At 43.4% G+C, this 6,844-nt stretch overlaps 1 long non-coding RNA gene across 1 annotated transcript; it reads right to left on the reverse strand.

The window, feature by feature from the left end:
* Positions 1–4,403: 4,403 nt before the first annotated feature.
* Positions 4,404–6,409, reverse strand: LOC119123530. Its single transcript, XR_005098097.1, has 3 exons — positions 6,328–6,409; positions 6,058–6,228; positions 4,404–4,693 (listed from the first exon to the last, which is right to left on the reverse strand). It is a non-coding gene; the product is annotated as an uncharacterized LOC119123530 (long non-coding RNA).
* Positions 6,410–6,844: the final 435 nt, after the last annotated feature.

Genomic DNA, 6,844 nt, shown 5'->3' on the forward strand with positions numbered 1-6,844 from the left:
TTGTTTTATCAAGCTAAGTGGAGCTTTTCAGTATTCATCAGTGTCAAAGATAGAGTTGAAATTCCGTGGCTGATCTTTTATGACGACTTTGTTAATTTCTCCACAGGTGAAAAAAGCATTATGACACCAAATCCATCTCGCGCTCCACTGACCTTTTGTTCCCTGATGTGACTTTAGCACACATGGCTTGATACACTGCAGGATTCTCTGAAATTGAACGCAATGTGTTCTCTGAGTGGAGTCAATCTTTTATTTGTTCCCATTTTGTCACGAGTTTTAATTTGGATAATACATTTTCCAGTGTATGTATTAAAGACAAAAAAATAGAAGACAACAGCCAAATAATCGCAATGTGTTTATTTTTTCCTCGAGGCATAAACATTACCATTCAATGATGTCACAACTACAGAAAAGAATCCAACATGAAGTGCAAGAACTCATTTTGTTTTCCTCACAAAAATCAACTCATTTCCAAACCCTTTCAAAATTCAAAAAAACATTGCTTAACATAAGGACCCAGGGGCTGTAGGCTAATTCATGTATGCTTCCACTTCCTTTGATGTCTTTCATGGTCAGACTTGGGAGCTCCCCCTCTCCGTAATGGGTCACGTCCCCTGGGGTCTTCCTACGTCTACCCAATTAGTACCACCGCCTCCTCACCGGCGTCTACAAGGTTTGCACGCTTCACGTGTGCGCTCTTGCTATCGACTGTTGCATGCGTGCACGCAAGGTGGAGGTCAGTGATGCGCACCTCCCACGTGAGACACCGTCAGTCAATTTGATGAGTCAAAGAGCCCGTGAATGTAATTCTTTACAATCGCTGCTAATAGCTTGCTTATGTCGTCCACATTGGCTGTTTTGCTTCCTCATTCACACACAATGATTGACTTTGATGTCTCCTAAATGATTTTTTGCATGTCTGTTTTGCAGTTCCACTGAAGCCATGTTGAAAGGCTGCAAAGAAGGAATCAGTTGAGGTCTTAAGCTGCGAGTGGCCTCAATAGATAGCTCCATATTTTTGCTTGTTTTTCTCCCGGAAATATATTCCAATTAACGTTTCTGAAAAGGAGATAAAATTGCATTGCGTGTTCTTCTATAGATAACGCTTGAAAACGGAAATGTTGTATTCATATTTTGTTAGATTTTTTTAAATGCTAAATCAGACTCTTATAAATCATCAAGGCCGGTTAACTTAAAGTTATCTTAAAACACCAGATGTGTCCTCAACTAAGCCCCTCCGACGGTTTGCGTTTACCATTGACCTGTTCTATCTGACTGTGTTGCGTGTCACTGTCACTTGTCGGGGGGAACGACAGAATTTATCAAGTCGCATCCCAGCACGGCAGCTTGTGATCAAGTGCATTGTGGGATTGAGATAAGGCAATGGAACTGACATGAGGACCTGTAATTAGTTCAATTAATTAACCGTTTGAAGAAAGCTGTCTGTGTGTGTGTGTGTGTGTGTGTGTGTGTGTGTGTGTGTGTGTGTGTGTGTGTGTGTGTGTGTGTGTGTGTGTGTGTGTGTGTGTGTGTGTGTGTGTGTGTGTGTGTGTGTGCGTGCGTGCGTGTGTGTTTGTGTGTGTGTTGGCAAATGTCAACTGTGTATATGCACACCGTGAACCACAGGGAGTCATTAGTCATGACATCATGGGACACTCAACAAGTGATGAGACACAGACACACACACACACACACACAAATACACAAACACACACACACAAATACACAAACACACACACACACACTTCCAGTACACTGTCCGTGTCAAGCAGACTTCACACCAACAGATTGAGTCCACACTTGCACAAGCACAGCGTTTTATTCATTTGCAGTACACTCGTTTGAAAGCCCACTTTGAAACCCGAACCCTAGTTTAAAACGCTAATTTCAAACCCTAACCCTAGTTTGAAACCCCATTTTGAAACTCCAAACCTCGTTTGAAATAGAACACCAAGCCTCCATTTTGAAACCCTTCTATGAAACCCTAACCTTGATTTGAAAGCCTAATTTGAAACTCAATTCTGTTGTTCCAAATGTTTGCTGTTTGGACTCGAGGTTTCAAAGTGAGTTGCATTGGGGAGGAAAGACAGAAGAAGTGAGAAGAAAACGAGGAGACTGAGAAAGCAAAAGGTGAATGTTCAATGTCACGTTGCCATGGCAACTGACGTGTCAGACAGCCATTACCATTAGGATTGCTGGAAGAGTGTTGACAGCGATAGCAACAAGTCTTTTAGCACATTTTCACCTTGCACTTTTGTTTCTCCTCCTGCCTTCTACTCAACAGATCAAAAGAAACCACACTGAGTGGACTAAAGCAGTACCACCTGAAACATGACACACTCAAAAAGGAAAGAAAAGAAATGGAATTTCCTTCACTGTACAGTGCATGTTTTTCTATTGTAAAAAAAGATGCAAAAGGTGGCGGATGCTGCAAAAGCCTGACAAAACATCTCCAGGAAGGAAACTCCATGAACGTCAGCTTCTCAACAATATCATGCAGTGGTATTACTGGAAGGAAACGTGGTGTCGAGTGTTTGCCCATCCTAAGTGAGGAAAAGGAGAAGCTACACTAAGGAGGGCGACTTAAAGCCAAAAGGACGCAGTTGTGTTTTCCGCCTGCTCTGCTTTCCGCTGCCTTTTTTCAACACTTGCACCAGCTGAGTTTGTCAAAAACTCAGTCCCCCGCCACATCCCAGGCCAGACACAACATGGTACCTCATTTGCTGCCAGACGTAAATAATTGTCCTGCCGAATGCAATCTAATACACTGGAGGAGAATCTCGCTCTCTCTCTGGCACAGTTTTGGAAGCACAATGGATGTCATTGAAATGGAATTCAAGTTACTGTGCCTTCCGGGAAGATGAATCACACAATCCAGTGTACCCTGATTCGCCGATGAAGGTTCCCCGAAAGAGAACGAGCGCTGCAGGAAAAAAAAGAATGTCGTCATCTCTGTTAACGGAGCAGTAAATTATTTGATGACTTACATCCCTGCATGAATTTGAACAGAAATAATTCAAATGTAAACTTTCCCCAAGTTTTCACGTCTGCTCCACGTTGTGTACTTGTTGTCTTGCTCTGCTTTCGACAGCACTGTCATGACTAAACTCCAAGTGCATAAATTAGCCCAGAAGCAGCATTTACAAAGTACAAGCTAAACGAATGCTACTCAATCTTTGACGGGTGAAGTATTAGAGGTTTAAAAACGAGGTTTAGATGTAACGGAAGGAAGAAAAATAAATGTAATTATCAAACTAAGTTTGAAGGTGTTGTGGGTTTTTTTGTCACTAGAATGTCTTTTTCTTCTTGTTTCCAGGGACCTCAGTGTTTTGGTGGTGTCGCAATCTTTGACAAGTCAGTGCTCTGTGCCTTGATTGTTTTCCTTCCCGGCAGATATGATGTTTCTTCTTCCCCGTCTAACACCCACACAATCCTTTGCTGGAAAGTTTCTTATGTATGCTTTCAGTCATGTATCGGGAGCAGGGTGGGGTTTGATGTGTTGCCGCACTCGTCACAGGCAATTTGATAAAGTTTTTCTTTGCTACACAAGACAGAAGAAGTTTGTAACTGAGTAGAATAAAGCAAAGATATGTCACTCACTCACTCACTCACTCACTCACTCACTCACTCACTCACTCACTCACTCACTCACTCACTCACTCACTCACTCACTCACTCACTCACTCACTCACTCAATCACGCAATCACTCACTCAATCACGCACTCACTCACTCACTCACTCACTCACTCACTCACTCACTCACTCACTCACTCACTCGTCACAGGCAATTTGAGAAAGTTTTTCTTTGCTACACAAGACAGAAGAAGTTTGTAACTGAGTAGAATAAAGCAAAGATATGTCACTCACTCACTCACTCACTCACTCACTCACTCACTCACTCACTCACTCACAACAAGCTCTCTCTGTCTCTGTCTCTGTCTCTGTCTCTGTCTCTGTCTCTGTCTCTCTCTCTCTCTCTCTCTCTCTCTCTCTCTCTCTCTCTCTCTCTCTCTCTCTCTCTCTCTCTCTCTCTCTCTCTCTCTCTCTCTCTCGTCTCACTGCCTCTCTCTGCTCATCTCTCTCTCTCTCTGCTCTAGTCTCTCTCTTCCTCTTCTCACCTCTTCTCTCTTCTCTCTCTCTCTCTCTCTCTCTCTCTCTCTCTCTCTCTCTCTCTCTCTCTCTCTCTCTCTCTCTCTCTCTCTCTCTCTCTCTCTCTCTCTCTCTCTCTCTCTCTCTCTCTCTCTCTCTCTCTCTCTCCTCTCTCTCTCTCTCTCTCTCTCTCTCTCTCTCTCTCTCTCTCTCTCTCTCTCTCTCTCTCTCTCTCTCTCTCTCTCTCACACACACACACACACACACACACACACACACACACACACACACACACACACACACACACACACACACACACAGACAGACACACACCCACAGACAGACACACACGTGCCAAAAGGCAGCTGCCTTATCATTGCAGCAGGTTCAATTACACGCACTTACACTCAGGCACACAAATGAGGGCATGCAATACAGTTTCATTCTGCTGCCATGCTATTGCTTCTTCCAACGGGGCGGGCATCGTAATGCAAAGAGACAGATCCAGGTCACTCACTCACTCCGTGCGAGGATGATTCCGGAAGGAGAGAAGATGCCGCATGGAGGCGAGGGACGACGGCAAAGCATCGGCGTCTCAACGTCCTGCAGGAAGATGAGACGCGGTAAACATGGTGAGGGCGAGCGGGAGGCAGAAAGTGATCAAAAAAGACGATGGTGGAGGGGTGAAGATGCCTCCAAAGGAAATGATGAGAAAAAAAGACACTTAAAGGACGAGCTGCTAGGAGGGAGAGAAAACATTGTGGCCAAATGTAAAAGGTGTAAGAAGTGTAGACAAAAGGGAATGAGAGCGTAATTGACATGGAGGGAAAGTGACAAGCAGGAAGATGAGAGCCGAGTATTGAATGAGGCCTGTGGGGAGAAGCAGGCAGATAAGAGAGAGGACACGTTGTCATACAGGCTGCCATTCAGCACACTCACAAGAATCTTAAATCATTCAACACAATAGCCTGTGTAATGACAAGGCATTGTACTCTGCTCACACATTATTCATACAGCGTGCCGCCTCTTTTTTTTTTTTTCCTCTTTCATACAAGAACACCAACCACACCCAATGCGCTCTTCATCTCTGGCAATGATTTTGATGTGACACCCCCTCAAAGGTGCGCATTTAAATGAACTTGACTGGAAGGCTTCTTTCTCCTCTAGCCGTCGCAGATTTGGTGCACTTCTTTTTTTTGTTCGACACAAAGCGTCCCCTCCTCTTGTCTTTGTCCTTGTGCATGAGAGAGAAGTCAGAAGATGAGGAGGAGCGACGAAGGTCAAAGCATCTTTCTTTTTGGTGTTCTCCTGTGTGAGGATGATGCTGTATGGTGAGGAGGCGGGACTAAGTTTGTTCGAAAGACAGGTGGAGGAAGAAACCCAAACTCTGCTTCCTAATTCCCACCAGGAATTGTCATAGCGATAAATCTGAATATATTTCGAGCACTCACAACACAAACTTCAAGATTTTCTTCAAGGAAACTTTGACAAGCCAACACAGCCAGCAGCTGCTGTTGTGGAGCAAGACTTAACTTGCTGTACTCATTAAAACACAACAATAACATAAAAGTCTTGTAGATGATGTGTCAGCCACCCATGGCTTCCAAACAAACTCTTTTTTTTTTTTTTTTTTACATGACTTGAGGCTTGAAACGAGCTCTTTCATTCAAATGTATTTGCCACCCTAGTGACAATTTGACAGCCCGACTTACATAAACTTACAAGGACATTAACAAGAAGTCATTTTCCACTTTTTATCCCAAGGTGATGCAAAGTATTTCTTTCTTCCCAAGCTTTCCAGTTGGCCCAGCGCCAAAAATGAACCAAACTGTTTGGTATGCAGCGCAATGCACAAAAGAAAGCCAAAAGTGAAAGTCAGAGTCACAACACAAAATGTTATGCGTTTCAAAAAAAAAAAATCCAACTCGGTCAATGAGTTGCACTCAAATCTTTTGTTGTTTCCTCACCATCACTTGAATGAATCTCTCTTTGCCAAAAGATGTGCACACAAACTTTGACGTTTAAAGGCTGTTCTCTCCTCCGCTCACGTCGACGTCTTCAACATGGCTCGTGACATAACATCAACGACTTTGCAGCCAATTACGTCGGCACGGCATGGCAGAGTGCAACTGGCAAACCTGAAAACAAACTCAAGTTCAGTCAGAATCATCTTACTTCATGCTTGAAATGCTGCACTTTTTTTTTTCTCCCACAAGGGAAGAACGTCATGTCCTTACCAAGCGTCTCTGGATGTCTGCCGGGAATTCCGAGCATTCACTGTGTGCACGTCGCATGTCCAATATTGTTGTTTGATTTCCTAGTTCTCGTCCACTGTTGCGTAATACAAGACTTTTTTACCAAGTATTTTGAGAAGACTACTTTTTGTTTTCCTCTTGTGCATTCATCTAGCATATTTGTCATTTTTTTGTCTGCACCAAGCTCAGCTTTGACTCATTCTCCATCAAAATGAATCATTAACGTCTATGGTAGTGAATGGGTTTATGCTGATTGCTTTATTCATCTAACTGCCCTTGTTCACCACCCACGTGAAATCTGTCCCAGGGCATCCAACAAGTTCAATAACCTCATTCTATTCTTTAAATGGCTTTATGTTACACTCTTTACATCCCTGACCAGACAAGAGATGCAACATAATACAAGCTACAATACGTGAAACAATATCGCTCTGCTGGGATCATACTACACACATGTCATCAGAGCACTACTCGTGATGTGGTCATGAAATTTGATCAA

The sequence above is a fragment of the Syngnathus acus genome, chromosome 5 (genome assembly GCF_901709675.1).
Source record: "Syngnathus acus chromosome 5, fSynAcu1.2, whole genome shotgun sequence".
Lineage (NCBI taxonomy): Eukaryota > Metazoa > Chordata > Actinopteri > Syngnathiformes > Syngnathidae > Syngnathus > Syngnathus acus.